The following is a 22911-nucleotide window of genomic DNA, read 5'->3' on the forward strand; positions in this document are numbered from 1 at the left end:
TTAGGTTAGGTTAGGTAAGGGGGAGGTACAGCGAGACCTGGGTGTCCTTGTACACCGGTCACTGAAAGTTGGCATGCAGGTACAGCAGGCAGTGAAGAAAGCTAATGGAATGTTGGCCTTCATAACAAGAGGATTTCAGTATAGGAGTAAAGAGGTTCTTCTGCAATTGCATAGTGCTCTGGTAAGACCACATCTGGAGTATTGTGTACAGTTTTGGTCTCCTAATTTGAAGAAGGTTATCCTTGTGATTGAGGCAGTGCAGCGTTGGTTCACGAGATTGATCCCTGGGATGGCGGGACTGTCATATGAGGAATGGTTGAAAAGACTAGGCTTGCATTCACTGGAGTTTAGAAGGATGAGGGGGAATCTTATCGAAACATATAAAATTATAAAAGGACTGGACAAGCTAGATACAGAATTTTTTCCCCAATGTTGGGCGAGTCCAGAACCAGGGGCTTAGAATAAAGGGGGAGGCCATTTAGGATTGATGTGAGATAAAAAAGTTTTCACCCAGTGTTGTGAATTAGTGTAATTCCCTGGCACAGAGGGCAGTGGAGGCCAAATCACTGGATGGATTTAAGAGAAAGTTATGGCTCTGTCCCACGGTACGAGTTCATTCCAAGAGCTCTCCCGAGTTTGCCTTGATTCGAACTTGGAGATTTACGGTAATGGCCACTCGTCGGTACTCGGGGCTCTCGTGGAAAAATCTTCACGAGTCTTCCCGAGCTTACCTGCCGTTAGTGAGTCTTCCCGAGTACCTGTAGTTAGCGTTACGAGCCGCTAAGAGACGTCCCCGAGCTCCGACATACCCGCTATGTTCATTTTCCATGCTTACCACGAGTTTGATTTTTTTAAAACTCGGGAGAGCTCTTGGAATGAACTCGTACCGTGGGACATGGCCATTAGATAGAGCTCTATCATTAGATAGAGCTGGTGGAATCAAGGGATATGGGGAGAAGGCAGGCACGGATTATTGATTGGGGACGATCAGCCATGATCACAATGAATGGCAGTGCTGGCTCGAAGGGCCGAATGGCCTCCTCCTGCACCTATTTTCTATGTTTCTATGGTCAACAAGGATTGAAGAATGGTCTCTACCTGCAACATCACCTATTCCTTTTCTCCAGAGATGCTGTCTGACCAGCTGAGTTACTCCAGCGTTTTGTGTTTATCTTTGGTTTAAACCAGCATCTGCAGTTCCTTCCTACACAACAAGCAGACCAACTGTTTTTAGTAGCACTCTCATCGGTCTGAAGAAAGATCCTGACCCGAAACATCACTTGTCCATGTTCTCCACAGATGCTATCTGACCCACTGAGTTACTGCAGCACTTTGTGCCCTTTTTTGTACAGCAGGATCTGCAGTTCCTTGTTTCTAACTATTTGAAGTTTTGCGTCAAGGGATAAATATTGGCCGCCACATTTGAAAATCCTCTCATCTGTTCTTCAAATGAGGTTATGTCATAAAATCAGTGTCGTACTGCACAGTAACAGGCCCTTCAGCCCAACTTGCCCATGCCGACTAAGGTGTCCCATCTATACTAGTCCCACCTGCCTGCGTTTGGCCTATGTCCCTCTAACCTTTCCTATTCATGTATTCCTCCTGAGAGGGCAAACGGCCTTGTTTTAACACATCATCAAATAGATCAGGCACAAGATATATGTGGGTTTGATATACATACATCCTTCATTAAGTATGTAACAATTTTCTGCTGCACTGATTAAAATAATTTTGTAAAGTGATAAGTTGTCCAATTATTTCGAAAATGGAACACAACCTTGCGACCAATGGAAAAGTGCCTTCTAATTTATTTTAAGAGTGACAGTTCAAAATGTACAAAAATATAAACTAACCTCTAATTGAAATAGGTATATTATTTGAGAACAATTACACTTTAATTAGCAACAGCAGTTAAAATGTCATTAAAATGAAAGGACACATTAAATGGCACACAGACACTTTTCATCAGGTACATATCATGTTGGGATTTCCTTGAAATAATGACCCAACCTGTAAAAGCAATTGTCATTCAAATTCCAGTGTAATTTGGCACTGCCAGTGGAGTCTAATCCAAGGTTTGTGTTGAGTGTGTAATAATTAAAAAAACACTGTTTAATCTTATAATTAGTCACATATGCAAAATATTCATAAATAATTGAAGAATTATTATAATAATTGGGCACAGCGGTTGAGTTGCTGGCTTACAGCACTTACAGCACCAGAGACCCAGGTTCGATCCTGGCTACGGGTGCTGTCTGTATGGAGTTTGTACGCTCTCCCCGTGACCTGCATGGGGTTTCTCCGAAATCTTCGGTTTACTCCAACACTCCAAAGACGTACAGATTTGTAGGTTGGTTGGCTCGGAATAAATGTAAAAATTGTCCCAAGTGGAGCATAGTGCTGATGTGGGGAGATTGCTAGTCGGCGCTGACTCGGTGGGCCAAAGAACCTGTTTCCGCCCTGTATCTCTTGCCACAGTCTGCCCTCTCCTCATTCTCATCCACTTCACCTCCCAGTACTTTTCCACCGGTCCCTCCTTCTCCTCACCTGCCTGCCTGCCACTCCCCTCTCATCAGCCCAACTCTCCTCACCTGTTGACCTGTTGCACTCAGTTGCCTCTAATCACCAATTAACCCGGTATATAGACTCTCCTCACCAGTCACACAGTGCCAGATTGTTCTCAGCATTCATGTAAGACTCTCCAGCGATTTCCCGACTTCCTGCCTGGCTTCGACTCTCCTTTCGTCTGTCCCTCGCTGGTTTGTTTGCATCGTGTGTTGGACCTCCTGGTTACCGGACCTTCCGCTACCCCGACTACGTCTCCTGCCTGCCCCTCTTCGGAACCCTCGCTCAATCCTGAGCCTCTGTGTGAGTACGGTGTACCCATTCCTGTGTTACTACTCTATCGTGATAAAGTTCCTTACCAACTATACCTGCCTGATTCTGTGCTGCTATTGGGTCCAAGCTATACCCGTTACAGTACAATCTGGCCAACAATGGACTCAGCGCACACAACGTCTCCGTCAAACCGCTTCGAGAGGATTGAGCACACGCTCCTGCAGCACGAAGCTATGATCACTCCCTCCAACTCCGAGGTTCGACAGGCTGTGTCAAACCAGGAGCAAGCATTGGTTGCACTAGCCACCCAGGTCCAACAGCTGACGACCACCCTCGCCCAGGCTACACCCCATGCTTCGCCTCCGGCTCCAACAGCACCAGCTCCCGGTCCGCCAGGACCATCACCTGAGCCCCGGGTGGGAACCCCGGAGCGCTACGCTGGAGACCCGGAGGGCTGCAACCCATTCATCATGAACTGTTCCATTCTCTTCGCCCTACAGCTATACACCTTCGCCCAGGAAGCGGCGAGAGTGGCGTTTACCATTAATCACCTGACTGGCAGAGCTCGGCTGTGGGGAACGGCTGAATGGGAGCGACGCACGCCGGCTTGCTCCTCTTTCCAGGCCTTCGCCGCGGAGCTTCACAAGGTGTTCGGTGAAGTTTCGATGGGTCCGGACGCTGAAGGAGGTCTGCTGATGTTGAGCCAGGGGAAAGAGAGCGTCGCTGACTTCGCCATCGACTTTCGCACCAGGGCCCGTCAGAGTGATTGGAACGCCCCGGCCCAGTGTGACGCTTTCTTGCTGGGCTTGAATGACTATATCAAGGATGAGTTGGTGCCCCACGACCTTCCTTCTTCTCTGGATGGGCTTATCGAGCTAACGACCCGTCTGGACCGACGCATCCTGGCGAGACGTCGGGAGAGGCGACAGGGACAGGCGGTCCACCAGCTATCCACCCAAGCTCGTTTTCCTCCGGAGACTGGACTACCCTCGTCGGGGCAACCGTCGAGGCAACCCGAACCTATGCAGGTGGGTCGCACCAGTTTCACCCCCGGGGAACGTCGGCGTCGGGGGAACCTTTGTCTCTACTGTGGCCTGGCGGGTCATTACATCTCCAAGTGTCCAGTAAAAGGCCGGACTCACCAGTAGCGGAGGAATTACTGGTGAGTCGAACCTCTGAACTTTCCTCTGCCCGACGCCCTCTTTGTCATGCCCGTCTGCTGTTGTCTGATGGTTCTCACACCCTCGCCACCTTCATAGACTCTGGTTGTGACATAAATCTTATGGACATGGAACTAGCCCGCCAGCTAGGCATCAGTTGTGTTCCCCTGCCTGAACCTGTTCCCGCCAACGCCCTCGACGGCCATCTCCTGGGGACTGTTTCTCACCAGACGGTCCCAGTGCGCATGCTCCTGTCTGGTAATCACCATGAGACCATCCAGCTCCACATCCTGCAGTCTCCCCGTCTTCCCCTCATCCTGGGTTACCCCTGGCTTCGGCGACACAACCCCAACATCGACTGGAGGACGGGGGTCATCTTGGGTTGGAGCCCTTCCTGCCACCAAGTGTGTCTGAAGCAAGCCTCAGCTCCTCAACCGGCCACCTGCTCCAGTTCTGCTCCAGATCTGACGGGGGTCCCAGCCGAGTACCATGACTTTGGGGAGGTTTTTAGCAAGTCTAGGGCCACCTCCCTTCCTCCTCATCGGCCCTATGACTGCGCCATAGACCTCCTGCCTGGTTCCGCTCCTCCTAGGGGTCGCCTTTACTCCCTGTCCGCCCCTGAGAGAGGCGCCATGGAGAAATACATAAACGACTCCTTGGTTGCTGGTCTCATCCGTCCATCCTCGTCTCCTGCTGGGGCTGGGTTCTTCTTCGTGGAGAAGAAGGACAAATCTCTGCGTCCCTGCATAGATTACCGGGGGCTCAACGGCATCACGGTGAAGAATCGCTACCCTCTCCCACTCATCTCCTCTGCTTTCGAGCTCCTGGAGGGGGCCACCATCTTTTCGAAGTTGGATCTACGCAACGCCTACCACTTGGTCCGCATCAAAGAGGGAGATGAGTGGAAGACCGCCTTCAACACTCCCACGGGACATTATGAATACCTGGTGATGCCCTTTGGCCTCACCAACGCCCCGGCCGTCTTCCAGGCTTTGGTCAATGACGTTCTCAGAGACATGTTGAACAAGTACGTGTTTGTCTATATTGATGACATCCTCATCTTTTCACGGACCAAGGAGGAACACGTACACCACGTCCAGGCAGTTCTACATCGGCTCCTGGAGAACTCGCTCTTCGTTAAAGCAGAGAAGTGCGAGTTTCATTCCCCATCAGTCTCCTTCCTAGGATACATCGTTGGCCAAGGGAACATCAAGATGGACCCCGCCAAGGTCTCTGCTGTCACCACCTGGCCTGTTCCTGACTCCCGCAAGCAGCTCCAAAGGTTCCTGGGGTTCGCCAATTTTTACTGACGGTTCATCCGTGGCAACAGTACTGTGGCCACACCCCTCACGGCACTCACCTCCTCCAAGGTTCCATTCCGGTGGTCTGCCGCGGCCGACGAAGCTTTTCAGACACTCAAGACACGGTTTACATCGGCCCCCATCCTCCAAGTTCCGGACTCAGAGAGACAGTTCGTGGTGGAGGTGGACGCCTCCGACGTGAGGGTGGGTGCTGTTCTGTCCCAGCGGGCTGCCGGGGACCAGAAGCTCCATCCATGCGCCTTCTCCTCCCGACGCCTGACCCCTGCTGAGAGGAATTATGACATTGGCAACCGAGAACTGTTGGCGGTTAAGTTGGGGTTGGAGGAATGGCGTCACTGGCTGGAGGGAACCGAGCAGCCTTTCTTGGTTTGGACTGACCACAAGAACCTTGAATACCTCCAGTCAGCCAAGAGGCTCAACTCTCGTCAGGCCCGCTGGTCTCTCTTCCTCACCCGCTTCAACTTCTCCCTCTCCTACCGACCTGGGTCCCGCAACGTGAAGCCCGATGCCATCTCTCGACAGTTCTTGGCAAAGGAGGAGCCTGCCTCTGGCCCCAACACCATCCTCCCGTCCTCGCACAGGGTTGCCTCCCTCACCTGGGAAGTGGAGGAGAGGGTCAAGGCGGCCTTGGAGAACCAGCCGGGACCCAGCGCATGCCCTCCTGATCGCCTGTTTGTGGTTTCTGCCCTGCGGTCCGACGTCCTTCAGTGGGCCCACAGCTCTCGACTCACCTGTCATCCCGGCATTCAGCGGACCAAGGAGATGGTGCTACGGAGGTTCTGGTGGGCATCGCTGGAGGAGGACACTCGGTAGTTTGTCAACGCCTGTCCCGTTTGCAACCAGCACAAGGTCTCGCACCAAGCTCCTGCGGGTCATCTGCTTCCACTGCCTGTACCCCATCGACCATGGTCCCACATCTCCCTGGACTTCGTTACCGGCCTGCCCCCATCCAGTGGTCACACCACCATCCTGACCGTGGTCGATAGATTTAGCAAGATGGCTCACTTCGTGCCCCTGCCCAAGCTTCCGTCAGCCAAGGAAACAGCCGAGCTCATGTTACTCCACGTCTTCAGGCTCCATGGTCTCCCCGTCGATGTGGTCTCTGACCGGGGACCCCAGTTTGCCTCTGTGTTCTGGAGGGAGTTCTGCACGCTTGTGGGGGCCACCGTGAGTCTGACGTCCGGATTTCATCCCCAGTCCAACGGCCAGACTGAAAAGAAGAATCAGGAGATGGAGACGGCGCTGCGGTGTATGGTGTCCAAGCATCCTTCCTCCTGGTCCCAGCAGTTGTTGTGGGTCGAGTACGCCCACAACACCCTGACAAGCTCGGCCACTGGGCTCTCCCCTTTCCAGTGTGCCTACGGGTTCCAGCCTCCACTGTTCCCGGCGCTGGAGAAAGAGGTTTCCTGCCCGTCCGTCCAGGCCTTCATTCGTCGCTGCCGCAGGACGTGGACCCAAGCCAGGGCGGCTCTTCTCCGCTCCGTGGACCGTTACGCCACGGCTGCCAACCGTCACCGCACCCAGGCCCCCACCTACCTCACGGGCCAGAAGGTGTGGCTGTCGACCCGGGACCTTCCCTTGAGGGTGGAGTCCAAGAAGTTGGCACCCAAGTTCATCGGTCCCTTTGAGATCCAGAAGGTCATCAACCCAGCGGCTGTGAGGCTCAAGTTGCCTCGTTCCATGCGGGTCCATCCTACGTTCCACGTGTCCAGAGTAAAGCCAGTCCGGGAGAGCTCCCTGGTCCCCGCAGTCCCTCCTCCTCGTCTCATCGACGGAGGCCCCGCCTTTACGGTGCACCGCCTCCTGCGCTCCCGCCGTCGCGGGAGTTGTCTCCAATACCTGGTCGATTGGGAGGGTTATGGTCCAGAGGAGAGGTCCTGGGTTCCTGCTCGACACATCCTGGACGCCTCCCTCATCAGGGAATTTCACCGGCGTCATCCCGACCAGCCGTCCAAGTCCGCCACTCCTAGAGGGATCGCCGCCCCTGAGACTCTGTCCCCTCTTCCGTCTGAGGCGCCCAGTGACAACGAGGCGGAGCTTTCCTCTGATGCTATGGAGGAGGATGCGGACATGGATGTCTCGGACGAATATTAGCCCTCCTCCGGTCCCACCCGACTCTGCGTGGGATTGGGTTTATTTTATTTATTGTTTTTTCTTTTTTTGTTTTGGGACGTCAGGAGCCGTCCCATGGGGGGGGGGGGGGGTTCTGTCACAGTCTGCCCTCTCCTCATTCTCATCCACTTCACCTCCCAGTACTTTTCCACCGGTCCCTCCTTCTCCTCACCTGCCTGCCTGCCACTCCCCTCTCATCAGCCCAACTCTCCGCACCTGTTGCACTCAGTTGCCTCTAATCACCAATTAACCCGGTATATAGACTCTCCTCACCAGTCACACAGTGCCAGATTGTTCTCAGCATTCATGCAAGACTCTCCAGCGATTTCCCGACTTCCTGCCTGGCTTCGACTCTCCTTTCGTCTGTCCCTCGCTGGTTTGTTTGCATCGTGTGTTGGATCTCCTGGTTACCGGACCTTCCGCTACCCCGACTACGTCTCCTGCCTGCCCCTCTTCGGAACCCTCGCTCAATCCTGAGCCTCTGTGTGAGTACGGTGTACCCATTCCTGTGTTACTACTCTATCGTAATAAAGTTCCTTACCAACTATACCTGCCTGATTCTGTGCTGCTATTGGGTCCAAGCTATACCCGTTACATCTCTAAACCAAACAAAACAAAACTTAATGGTGGGTTCTTCAGATCCACATGTTCCAATTTGTAAACCATAATTACAATTTTGTAAGTCATTTTAAACACAGTTACACCAAAGAGAAATATAATAGTGTACATTTTCCCAGATTTGATATTTGTAAAGATATCGACAGTATCAGAAACTGTGCATGTCTCCAATCTATGCATGTGGTTAAACTGGAAGTTATTGACTATAATACTCTGTTCCTCTGCACAGTGTACTATTCTGATAGATAGAAATATTTGCAAAATTGTATTCAACCTTTTCCATTCATGTCTCTAAAACCTTTGGAAAAAGTGAAGCTTTGTTGAATGAGTGTGATGTAGGATTGAACATCAAGAAAAGCTACAATTTTTGCTGCATAACACTCTAGTCCTGAGAATATGCAATAGTTCCTTCAGAATAATTATACGGTACCAAATTTAATATCTTTTGAAAATATATAACGAACAGATTTTTCCTCATTTTCTAGCATAACATTAATCAGCACAAGTGAAATGAGAAGCAGATTTAACATTTCAGGTTGAAGATCTCCAGTTAGAGTTAGAGTTCTTTGACTGGAAGCATGAACATGTTGCAAATGTTGCCTGACCAACTGAGTATTTCCAACAATTTTTTTTGTTGCTTTTCTTTCAAATTTCTCGCATTCGCAGTTTTTTGATTTCCTCCCACCTTAATATTATACGAACGGCCCAATCTATATTTTGTCTTCTGTAAAATACTTTCAAAGTTTGTTGAAATTCAAAGCTTTCTATTTCTTGGTTTGAATTGGTTCATATGGCAAACTGCTCAGACTACTTAATCTCACCCTTGGTCTAAGATGCTTGCACCATCCTTTACTCATGGAATGCATTTAATTTCAGATTTATTTCCAATCTTCATCAATTTTGCAGTTTAAATAAATATCCTAAATATATGGATAATTACAAGAAAATTGACAATCAAACATTAACTTTCAAAATTTCGAAACATAAGTGTACCAAATTAAACAGGACACAGAAGAGATTGTGTGATTTACAAAGTACTCAAAAAAAATCAAAAATATGCAAATTCAGTGTCAATGAATAATGAACATGTTGAAGAAATCATTTTTCTCAACCAGTTCAAATAACTGAAGAATATTACTGAAAGCAAACAGCAAAATATTGTTGAGATGTAATATCACAGATCTTCTGGTCAGCAGAAAATGGACGGTCCTTGACATTAATTTTGAAATAAACTATAGAAAATGTTTAGTGCAGTTTTGAAGGATAGAATTTCTTTAATCGGATCAGAGTTTGAATTTGATGACCATTAGCATGTCCAATAAAACTGCAGGCAATAGACAGACACAGTACCTAATTTTATACACAAAAAGCTGGACTAACTCAATGGGTCAGACAGCATATCTGGAGAATGTTAAATAATATAATAGAAAAGAAAGGTCTTAGGATCTTGACCCGAAACATCACCTATTCCTTTTAACCAGAGATGCTATCTGACCCATTGAGTTACTCTGGAATTTTGTATCTATCTTCAGTTTAAACCAGCATTTGCAGTTCCTTCCTACATACCTACTTTTATACTTCCTTGCAGAAGGGGTACAACAGTGTATCTGATCTCACACCACCTGCATTCCCCAAAGTCATTTTTCTATCTACAAGGTAGAAGTTAGAAGTAAGTAAGGTCCTCTCCATCAGCCTTTTAGGACAAGCTATGCACCATCCATGCCAAGGAACCTTATTTTCCTTTGGCAGGTTAGCTGCCACCTTAAGCATTCATTTGCTTCAGTAATGTACAATATCTCCAGCTCCACCCAACGGTTCAGCAATACAACACAACACAAACCCATGATCTCTACCAATTAGAAAAATAAAGGGCCTGTCCCACTTAGGCGATTTTTTTGGCGACTGCCAGCGACAGTCACAGTCATAGCAGGTCGCCGAAACACCGGCGAATGGATCCCCCCCCACGACAATGTCTGTGACAAGCTCCCACCTAGTCGACGTCAAGCTATGGCAAGCTACCGACAACCGGCATCCCATTTGGACGTCCACCTACGACCACACCTACGACAACCTACAACCATGCAGGCGACAACATACGACAACCAAAGTCAATCTACGTCCACTCGCGACAAGTTACGACAAGCTACGACCCTGTCAGCGACAACTGAAGACAATTCAGTCACTGATACCTGTTGCCGGTTGTCGTAGGTTGACGTAGGTGGTCGCCAATGGAATTCACCGAAGTCATCACCTGGCGACAACCTACGTCACCTGGCGACAACCTGCGTCATCCTGGCGACAACCTACGACAGCACTAACGACGGGAGAAGACAAGCTGCGTCAAGCCCACAGTTGGCGAAAGATTTTGAACATTTCAAAATTCAGCGGCGACAGGAAAAAAGTTATGAATCTTTAGGTGACTTGAGGAGACAACGCACAACCCTACAGGCATCACCCCGCGACCTTGTGGCGACAGCCTAGTCACCTGTAGTTGCCAAAAAAATCGCCTAAGTGGAACAGGCCCTTAAAGGTCAAGAGGTGCATGGGAACATCAGTGACTATAATTCTCATTCCAGTAGTTCAATAACTAGAACATATATTACTATTCTTTCATTGTCTATGGGTCTATTTCTGAGTACACCCTTTCCAAAAATAACTTGCAAATACCTTCAGCAGGGGCAGCAATAGATTAAGATGGCGGCACAGTTAAATTTGGGGAATAAATGCAAGCAATGCCCATATGATGGGAATAATAATAAAAGGGTTATTATTAACATGATTTTTTTCAGGACTTAAATCTTTTCTCCCCCAAGTTCCTTATCCACACGCAACATATCCCTCAGAGGGTGGTGGGCATACGGAATGAGGTGCCAGAGGAGGTAGTTGAGGCAGGTACATTCACAACATTGAAAAGACACTTGGTCAGGTACATGGATAGGAAAGGCTTAGAGGGATGTGGATGTGGAAGGGCCTATTTCCTTTCTGTATGACTATGCCTCTCAATTACTCTATTCAACATTTATTAGGAGCACAAGCAGACACTTGTAGTATTTTTAAAATTGGTGGAGTATTATTTGAAATCTCCCCCCTCCACATCCTTTGCTTTATTTTTGTGTTGTCTACCTCGTCCCAGCATCGACTTACTCGTTGATGCGATTTATTACATTCTTCACTATGGCATCCATTTCCAGCACTGGGAAACATAAATGTATGGAATAGAGATTGATTCATAAATCCACAAAGTTTATGTATTTTCCGTACAAAAGCGCATTGGTTTATTGGAACACCATTAAATCATGCAAATAAGTAGCAATTCCCTCTACAATTTTTCCTTAAATAATAATTTTATTACATGCCTGATATTGGTGAATAGTATTTTGAAATGCTTTCGATACACCTGCAGGCAATTGTTAGAACATATACTCATTCCAACAGCATATTGTGTAAAGCAAACCAGTTCAATGAAAGGCAGTAAAAGCTATTAATATTGCTGAATACTTCAAGATCTGTCACACCATGCTTGAACCTATGGACATATACCTCGGGCATTCTGTCTAAATTGAGTTTTCACAAACTTGAATGAATTACAAAGACCAAGGAAACATATTTCCTTCCACTAAATTGAGTTACAAAATTATTTTATATGATCATAGGAATCTTGATATAACATGGAAGATGTTCCAACCCTGGATTAGGACAGAGAAAAGAAAGCTTGCCCTGGTTGATCTATGACAGCCTGCGAGCATTTTGTGAAAGCTAGAGAATTGTTGTGTTTCTGAATAAGGTTGATACCAAATGTGGATAGAGATTGGTTCATTACTGACTTGCTGGGGCTAATCAAATATAGTTCAACCAAAGAAAAGAAATAGTCAATAAAACATAGATGGATTTTGATTTTTAAAAAGCATTTAGAAACATAGAAACATAGAAAATAAGTGCAGAAGGAGGCCATTCAGTCCTTCGAGCCAGCACCGCCATTCAATATGATCATGGCTGATCATCCAAAATCAGTAACCCGTTCCTGCTTTTTCCCCATATCCCTTGATTCCGTTAGCCTTAAGAGTTAAATCTGACTCTCTCTGGAAACATCCAGTGAATTGCCCTCCACTGCCTTCTGTAGCAGAGAATTCCACAGATTCACCAGTTTCCAGACTGTCCAATTCCTTAAGAATTTTATATGTTTCAATAAGAAGTCCTCTCATCCTTCTAACTTCCAATGACTACAAGCCCAGTCGACCCATTCTTTCCTCCAATATCAGTCCCACCATCCCGGGAATTAATCTGGTGAACCTACGCTGCACTCCCTCAATAGCACGAATGTCCTTCCTCAAATTACGGGACCAAAGCTGCACACAATACTCCAGGTGTGGTCTCACCAGGGCCCTGCACAACTGCAGTAGGACCTCCTTGCTCCTCAATTCAAATCCTCTCGCAATGAAGGCCAACATGCCATTAGCTGTCTTCATTGCCTGCTGTACCTGCATGCTTACTTTCAGTGACTGATGTACAAGGACACCCAGATCTTATTGTACCTCCCCTTTTCCTAATCTGGCACCATTCATATAATAATCTGCCTTTCTGTTCTTCCCACCAAAGCGGATAACCTCACATTTATCCACATTATACTGCATCTGCAATGCATCTGCCCACTCACCCAACCTATCTAAGTCACCCTGCAGCCTCATAGCATCCTCCTTGCAGCTGATTCTACCACCCAGCTTTGTGTCATACGCAAACTTGGAGATATCACCTCGTCTAAATCGTCAATATATATTGTAAATGACTGGGATCCCAGCACTGAGCCTTGCGGCACCCCACATTTGATGGCATTCTATATCGCAGAGTAATGGTGAAGGTAAATCATCTCACAGTTAATTTTAAATGGAAGCTCCCCAAGGAACAAAGGAGGATCCAACGTGCGGAGACTGCCACGAGGGAGGGGGAAGAACAATGGGGACCCGGTGTGGGGGACTGCCCTGAGGAGGGGGAGGGGGGGGGGGGGGGGGAGAATAAAGGGGGACCTGTACTTTGTAACCGCCTTTATGGGCGACTATTTGCATACTTTGGGTATGCAAGCAAAGAATTTCACTGGGACAATAAAGTATTCAATTCAAGCCAATTTAATTCAATTCAATGAAACCATAGCCGACTGATTAAAGGGTAATGCATGGGGAGGCTGGATTGAGACTTGATTCAGGCAGAATGCTCTTTTATTGTGCAAATCAAGGTTCCTCATACTTCATAAAGACCTATTTGTAGAGTGCATCTCACATTGTGCCAAAGCAATATAAAGTCAATGTGGTGCTCTTGAAGTGCAATTAGTGTTATAATGTAAAGATGCTGCCAGATTTTCTTGACTTGCACCATGCTTCCACAGATGGCAATGTGATTATTAGTTTGTTGAAAGGAACTGCAGATGCATGTTTATACCGAAGATAGGCACAAAGTGCTGGAGTAACTCAACGGGTCAGGCAGCACCTCTGGAGTAAAAGGATAGGTGGCATTTCAGGTGGGGACACTTCTTCAGATTATTGGTATCGCTATCTCCTTCCTCTATTCCGTCTCATTGTTTGAGATCCGGCTCAGCTATGGTGGCGTCATCTGCAAACTTGTCAACGGAGCTAGGACAGTATTTGGCCACACAGTAATGAGCGAATAAGGAATAAAGGAATAAGGAATAAAGAGCCAAGAACACATCTTTACAGGGCACCAGTGTTGAGGATTATCATGGAGGAGGTTTGGTCGCCTATCCTTACTAATTGTGGTCTCTGGATCAGGAAGTCGAGGATTCAGTAACAGAGATTAGTGCTGACTCCCCTAGGTCCAGGGCCTTGGTAACCACGAGTGTAAATTTAGTTTTTGTTGCTCCAGCTATTATTATCCAAACTGTTCGTCCTCTCGACAGACCGGTGGACGAGGATGGACCACGTGGAGTGAGGACGCCGCTGCTGAGGGAAGGAACAAAGGAGGACCCGCATGAGGTGACCGCCATAAGGAGATGGAAGAACAATGGACAATGGGAACCTGGCGTGTGGGGGGGGGGGGGGGGGACTGCCGTGAGCGGGGTGGGGGGGAGAACAAAGGGGGATCAGGTGCAGATGTTGTGTATACTTTGTAGCTTTTTCAGCGCCCTTACGTGGCTTGGATATGCAAGCAAAGAGTTTCACTGCGACGTGACAATAAAGTATTCATTCATTCATTCATCCCCTCAGCCCCTCTGTCCACTACTTTGTTCTGGGTTGTTGAATGGCATTTTTGGCTGAAACCAGAAAACTGCAAATTGAGATTGTTCCATCAGAACTGGTAGGACTTCCGTCACTGATGCAAGTGCTTATCTACCAGAAGGAATGGAATATGCTTATGGAGATCATGACAGTTCCTTTTGTGTCACAATAATTTCCAGTGCATTAAAAATCACATTGGGCTAAAGCTGCCTCACTGCCCCAGAGACCTTGGCTCAAGCTTGACCTCAGGTGCTGTCTGTGTGGAGCTTGCATGGTCTTCCTGTCACTGCATGAGTTTCCTCCAGGTGTGCCAATTTCCCCCCGCACCCCAATTGTTCATTCCTATCCACTAATATTTCATCATTGTGCAATAAACTGGTCATTTTCTTTTCTTTTTAATCTCTTAAAAATGAAATCAGAATAATATACCAAGCATCAATTTTACAAGACCATTCTTAGGCTGGCTACTTGGTGTCATTTTCATAAATACATCTGAATAATTTATTTTTTATCTTTGCCTGTGTTGTGAATAGGATTTAGTCTGCTGATTTTAAATCACTCGACGGATATCGACAATTGCAGAATAAAAAATGGCTCAGATGGGACATTTGCATGCAATATATTAATTATTATGGTTACGTTCACTGTTCATTTGAATTGTATTACGTTGACCAGAATTTACAAGAGAATGTTGACATTTGCCTTCATGTCTGCAGGAATTTCTGGATTTCTGCAAAAATCTCCAATCCCCAAAGTCCTCGAATCTACTCTTGATCATTTCCCAACAGATCTGACAGGTAGTGAGATATTGTGGCAATTCCTCGACACTCACTGTGAGGAATCTGCTCAAACAAAACTGCCCAGGGATGGGGTTGTCAACGGTACAACCACTCCATGGATTGTACTGGAGCAAAACACTTGAGAAAGACTATAGTAGGTGGTAGCAACGTTAGTTACTTTCATTGCTTGAGTGTTTTTCAATGTTCATGCATGATTGTTCTTAAATTATTTTCATAATCATAGAAGTGGTCATGGTTTATGGACTCCTATGATCCATATGACGAGGATATGCTACCTACACTCAAATATCACCTTGGCTGTCCATCTAAAGTTTAGAGGCAGACCTCAGTGGGATTATTACACTGCATATTTAGGTTCAGAAGTACATTATCCTTCATTTAGCCAAAGTTTATTTAAACACGGAAGGATAACGGCAGAAGCTAATTTAGCCTATTCCATAAACTATGTATATTCTACCTTGCCCCTGATTTCATCTGAACTACATTATATGCTATGTTAAAACATCATTATCTGTTTTATAATGTTCTAAATGATGGCAATCGTCTTCAGAAAACTTCAAGATAAATATTAATCGAACTCTACCGGATTGAAGTCCCGCGAATTGTTTCCACAGACGAGATGACCATAGAATAATTATGTCTATTTTTGGAGAGAATAATCCCAAATGAGACAATTAAATTTACTGACCCTTTACAAAACACTATTTTTTTGCCTACGAGCGTGAACCTGAATTCCAGTCCCTTTAACCCTCAAATTGATTCCCACTCGCTATCAATGAAGCTAAACACAGCTCCTGTCTTGTCATTAATAAATTCAGCTTTAACCAGTGATCCTCTTTCCTGTATGAGAGTAGATAGTGATAATGTAGAAAAGGCTGAACTAATGATTTGAGGGATTTGAGCGGGTGATTTTTCAGTAAATGATTACATTTGGTACAACGTTCATATGTTCATAAGTTATAGAAGCAGAATTAGGCCATTTGGCCCATCAAGTCTACTCCCCAATTCAACCATAGCTGATCTATCTCTTCCTCCTGACCCCTGCCTTCTCCCCATAACCCCTGACACCCAAACTAATCCAGAATCTATTTATTTCTGCCTTAAAAGTATCAGTTGACTTGGATTGCTTTCTGTGGCACTGAATTCTGCAGATTCACCACCCTCTGACTAGATAAATTCCTCCTCATCTCCTTCCTAAAGGGACATAGCCTCAGAGTTAGAGGCTATGACGTCTGGTCCTAGACTCTTCCGTTGGTTCAGTCAGAAATTGTGAAAGGAGCATGGCAATTACTAATTTGTCATTTTTATTCCTACTGTTATTCTCTCAGATGGATTTTTACAAATGCATTTTATTTTTTCTGTGCTTCATATTTTTTTCTCAAGCTATTTCCCATTGACCTGTTCCTCTTTAAAATTATTAAAATTCCTAATTTTTCAGTGGAAGGAGTCAAGAGTGTTTGGTGTCATATGTGCCCAACAGAACAATGAAATTCTTACTTGCTGCAACATATATATATATATATATAGGGTTGGGCGGCAGGGGTTTTGTGTGTAGATATATATATATATATATGCACACAAAACCCCTACCCCCCTAACCCATGCATTTCAGAGCTTATTTGGTTGTAATGTTTAATAGCCTGACGGCTGTAGGGAAGAAGCTGTTCCTGAATATGATTTATGATTCTAAAGAACAGTTAAGGATTTCTCCTGTGACCTCACAAATTTATTTCTCAATCACAAATAAAAGCAAATTAATTAATCATGCATAATCATGGAGACATGTAGCTCGGAAATAGGCCTTCGGGCCCAACAAGCCCATGCCTACCATCTACACCAAGCAACCATCTACACTATTCCATCATTTACCCATTTTTTATCCTGAGCACATTCTCATTCGCGTCCCCCGGATTCTGCCATTCACTTACACATTAAGGTAATTTTACAATGTTTTTGGGGTGTGGGAGAAAACCAGAGAATGCAGGGGGAACTCTCATAGTCACAGGGGGAACATGCAAACTCTATGCAGGCAGCACCCAAGATCAGGTGTGAACCTGGCTGTCCGTTGCAATGAGACAGCAGCTCTACTAGCAGTGCCATTCTGCTGCTCTGTGTGGTTCTACTGTTAAATTGTGGGATCTTGCTGTCTGTTGGCATCTCGCTTTGTAGCGGTGATTAGATGTCATTAGCTGCAAAGTATTTTAGAAAAGCCTCAAGAGTGTAATGGGTGTTCCTTTTGCACATTGGATGTAGCTATAATTTTCCCATTCTACCTTTTGGCAAGTTCCCTGTCCTCGTCTCCATTAAGCTCGGCACTTCACTGTGTGGAGATAATAAGAAGATCATTGTATGGTGTTGCCATCACCCTTCAGTCACACCACCAGTTTCTCTGGGTCTGTGTAGAACTTGCCCTTAAACCTTCAAATCTCTTCTTCAAAATATTTTTCTATTTATTATGCGCTAAAGTGCTTTTGCTAGGAGTCCATTGTACTGAGTTTGGGTGGAAACAAGTTCTGTAATTTAACCTTGCGTGAGGTGTGTATTTGTGGTCTGTATTAATTAAAGTTCGCAATGTAGTTATATAATCACATTCCAATTGAAATAATATATTCACATCTATATTACCTCTGATTCCTATCACATCAGCTGGGTCATTTGTAATTTCCACTAATTGCATTTACCAATTTTAATGTTCAGACTACTGGGCATGATCTACTATGTTAACAATATATAATCCCTATTCATTTAGCACAGAAGAAAAAAACAAGACACAACCTTTCATTCCATTGCCTTTCCTCCTTAATCACTGCATCCAGATACAGTTTGATGACCTCAATGTTCTTGTCTCCATTGTTCGCAGCAGACTCATTAATCATTCCACCAGTAAGAAATTCATTTTTTATTCACATTAACAGTTTAGTTCTGATCCCACATCCCTGGCTTAATGTATAGAAATAATCTCTGCTTTGGTATTTGGTATTTGGTCATTTGGTACATATTTTATAATTTGCACATTCCCTTCTAACAACTGTATGCAAGAAGGAACTGCAGATGTTGGTTTACACTGAAGATAGACACAAAATCCTGGAGGAACCCAGCCGTTCAGACAGCATCTCTGCAGAAAAGGAATAGGTCGAGACTCTTCATCAACTGTTTTAACTAGTCAGTTTCATTATTTTTACACTTACCTGTAGGATTTTCTTTATTGCTGCATTTATTGATATGTTTGGTGCACCTACCTGTATACATACATTTTACCAGTATGGATGTTTTTCCCTAGGTAAGAGTTCTGGTCAATTTAACTAATTTTCACAGTATAATTAGATCATTATTCCTTCATTTCCTTGACTGCATGCTTAATTAGCGTATGAAATTGCCAGGTAATATTGTTTTTCAGTCTTAAGGACGTCCCTGATCCGAAATGAAGTGATCAGTCTGAAGAAGTGTCCCGACCCGAAACGTCGTCTGTCCATGCTGCCTGAACCACTGAGTTCCTCCAGCACTTTGTTTCTTGCTCAAAATTCCTGCACCTACAGTTTCTTGCATCTCCATTTAGCAACGTGTTGCCAATCTGAACAAAATTCCAGTATTCCAATTATGGACACTTTTCCCTTGCTACCAATACTAATCAATTCAACTAATTTTCTCAGTATACTTTGGAAATGATTCCTACATTCCCTTGACTGCATGTTCAATTAGTGTACTAAATTGCTATTTAACATTGTCTAAACATAAACTACTTTGGTGCACTGTTACTCTCCGATGTTACGCTAAGCATTATTGTGTTTCTGAGGACCATTAACTTAATTAATATCTGGCTCCACCATACTTCCCATTTACAATTTTGACAGCATTTCATGGTGCCAGGTAGTTTAGCTTAGTTTAGTTTAGAGATACAGCATGGAATCAGGCCCTTAGGCCTACCAGATCCACGAAGACCATTGACCATTCACTAAATAGATATAGAAACATAGAAACATAGAAATTAGGTGCAGGAGTAGGCCATTCGGCCCTTCGAGCCTGCACCGCCATTCAATATGATCATGGCTGATCATCCAACTCAGTATCCCGTACCTGCCTTCTCTCCATACCCTCTGATCCCCTTAGCCACAAGGGCCACATCTAACTCCCTCTTAAATATATCAGCCAGAAGATGCTTTATTTGTTTGGTCTTTCAAATAATTTATTTGCGTTGTAGCTGATTCATATTTACGGATATTCTGAAATAATATTTGGACAAAAAAAAACAATGTTCCCCTTCCTTGTGGCGACTTTATTCAGTTGAATACTTCCTTCAGAAGTCGGACTCCAGATACCTTAACAAACTTTAACTATCACAGGTCATCCACTTCCACTATCCCACCGTCAAATTGTTCCAGTTCAAATGGAGTGCAACAAAAACACTGAGGGAACAACATTTGTTAAATGCCATCCTACTGTTCATTACTGAACACATTTAAACTTAAAGCCAAATAAACTGCAGATACTGGAATCTAGTTCAAATAAACAGAATGCTGAAGGAACTCTGTGGATCAAGTAGCATCCACGGAGGCAAAAGATGTAAGATGATATATTAGGCTGAATCAGGACATTGAAACATGTTTCTTTAGACTTTAGAGAGGGGTGGGAGATTGCAACCTTCACGTGGTCCAACCATTAGTTTCGACTAATGCAATCAACCCAACATGCACAAACAATAAGATCAAATAGAACAAGTTGACCTACAACTTTAGGCTGTTCATGCCATATGCGGGAAGAAGAAGACTTTAGAGATGCAGTATGGAAACAGGCTGCTCGGCCAACCGAGACCATGCCAATCAATGATCACTCCACACACTAGCGCTATCCTGCACACTAGGGACAATTTACAATTTACACAAGACAATTATCCTACAAACCTGTGTGTCTTTGGATTGTGGGAGGAAGCCAAAGCAACCAGAGAAAACCCACGCGGTCACAGGGGGAACATACAAACTCTGTACAGGCAGCACCCATTGGCAGGATCGAACCCGAGTCTCTGCGTTGTAAGGCAGCAACTCTACCGCTGCGCTACTGTGCCGCCCAATCTCTGTTTTGACACATTTCCCTTCGTAAAGATAGACAATGTATTGAAAATTTCAAAACATTGATTAGTGGTGCAAAAGAAATAAACGCAATTGTGTTAGTACCGCTTTGCAAGTAAAACAGTGTAATGGGAATTCAGGAGTATTAAAATGGATGAGTAGTAAAACCACTATATCAATGTAACTTGTTCGGTGAATGACCTTACAGGCTTGATCTCAACTCAAGTGGAGCAGCAGCACATGAGATCAACACACTGCAACAGGGCATCTGTTTTTACCTATGATTCCCTCACAAAAGAGCATATTGCCCTTGTGGTGTAAACTATTATGCATAAATGTGAGGCAGGCTGATAGTTTTCACAGATTTTCAACAAACGGCATTATTTACAACCAGGAGGATGCTTCCCATTCACGGAGTGCCGAGGTGTAATGAATAAAACTCGAGAGGATGAAGAGCTTGATTATTTTATCAAGTACGCTCACTGGGAGCACATGGCCTGAAGCATTCCTTTTTCCTCTATTCTAAATTAAATCTTTGGTCATCGTACAGCAGAATCAATACAGGCACAAAATGCTGGAGTAACTCAGCGGGTCGGGCAGCACCTCTGGAGAGAAGGAATGGGTGACGTTTCGACCCTTCTCGACCCGAAACGTCATCCATTCCTTCTCTCCAGAGATGCTGCCTGTCCCGCAGAATTACTCCAGTATTTTGTGTCCATCTTTGGTTTCAACCAGCAACTGCAGTTCCTCCCAACACATCTGAATCAATATGGCTGATTTCAATGATTTTTTAATTTTTATTTATTTATTCATGCAATGTGGGCATCATGAGCTAGACAGCACCTGGTCTGAAGAAGGGTCTCGACCCGGAACGTCATCTCTTCCTTTGCTCCAGAGATGCAGCCTGACCCGCTGAGTTACAGTACTCCAATCTTTTATGTCTTTAGTACCAATTGCTTATTTTTAATTGCTCCTGAACTGGCTTGGTAGGGTATTTCAGTTATGAATTAATTCATTGGTGTAGGTTTATAGCCACAATTAGGCCATAGCAGGTATGGAAGGCAGGTTACCTTCCTGAGCAAATTGTACCAAAGCCATTTAACCTACAAACCTGCACGTCTTTGGAACGTGGGAGGAAACCAGAGCACCCGGAGAAAACTCACGTGGTCTCAGGGAGAATGTACAAACTCCCTACAGACAGCACACCTAGTCAGGATTGAACCCGGGTCTCTGTCGCTGTAAGGCAGCAGCTCTACCACTGCGCCATGATGATCTTGTTGTAAATGGCTGACATTTAGTTTCGAGTCCTTAGGGGTCAGAGGTTATGGGGAGAAGGCAGGTGAATGGGGTTAGGAGGGCGAGATAGATCAGTCATGAATAAATGGTGGAGTAGACTTGATGGGCCAAATGACCTAATTCTACACATATTCCTTATGACCTTCTGACCTTATGACTCGCCATCTCCTCCTCTTGCAAAATTGGTGCCCACATCCATTGTTCACTCTGAACAAATTCAATGGAGCTGAACTTAATACTCAGCAATGTTCAAGATGTTGGCATTGTGTTACTCTGATGCCAGCTCTCAGCACGCAAGCATTGTGCCTATCACGACTTACATGTCATTTATGTAGCCCATCAGATAATTATTGCCAACTCAAACAGCTTGTTGTTCAACATTGCATATTAGATTATTAATATACTTTGCTGAACCCTACCATGTATTTATATCAGCTGAGTCATAGGCTACCTTAAATAAATATGTGATTTGCCAAATTGAGTTAACAGTAGCAGAAATTATAATTTTGTGAATAAGCACTTGTGCATTTACCTGAATGGATGTAACATTAGGGAATAGATGAATCACTTGATCTTTAAAAAAAGAAAGGATATAGTGGGCAAGGTGAGGTGGTATGAACAGGGAACTTTAAAGCATAAGGTATTCGCATGGGGCTTGTGCTAGCATGGAGATTAGGGAGACATCTTTTGACATTGACCTGTTGAGCACGTACATAAAATGCTGGAGTCCATCACTGATATTTTGTAGTACCACAGGTGTATTGTCAGAATTCTATTACATGGTTAAGATCTTCAATGGAAGAATTGAACAGTACTTCTGAGGCTTGTCTTAAAAGGTGTTACGTAACTGTGAGAATTCCAGATGGGAATCATAAGATCATAAGTGATAGGAGTAGACTTAGGCCATTTGCCCCATCAAGTCTACTCCGCCAATCAACCATGGTTGATCTATCTCTGCCTCCTAACCCCTTTCTCCTGCCTACTCGCCATAACCTCTGACGCCCATACTAATCAAGAATCTATCTATCTCTGCCTTCAATATATCAATTGACTTAGCCTCCACAGCCTTCCATGGCAAATAATTCCACAGATTCACCACCCTCTGACGAAAGAAATTCCTCATCATCTCCTTCCTAAAAGAACATCCTTAAACTCTGAGGCTATGACCTCTAATCCTAGACTCTCCCACTATTGGAAACATCCTCTCCACATCCACTCTATCCAAGCCTTTCACTATTCTGTACATTTCAATGAGGTCCCCCCTCATTCTCCTAAACTCCAGTGAGCACAAGCCCAGTGCCGTCAAATGAATCTGGAGCTGGCAGAACACCATTTTGATCTTTCACATCTCCTCCACGCCCTCTCTGTTGCTTCCTCTACTGCTTTTCTTTGCAAATTCAGAAATGCTTGTTTCATTCCAGCTTGCAATGAAAGCAATGGCATCATGTGATCTAGAATACTGCCTTACTCTGATCTTC

This window comes from Amblyraja radiata, chromosome 18 (genome assembly GCF_010909765.2).
Source record: "Amblyraja radiata isolate CabotCenter1 chromosome 18, sAmbRad1.1.pri, whole genome shotgun sequence".
Taxonomy (NCBI): Eukaryota; Metazoa; Chordata; class Chondrichthyes; order Rajiformes; family Rajidae; genus Amblyraja; species Amblyraja radiata.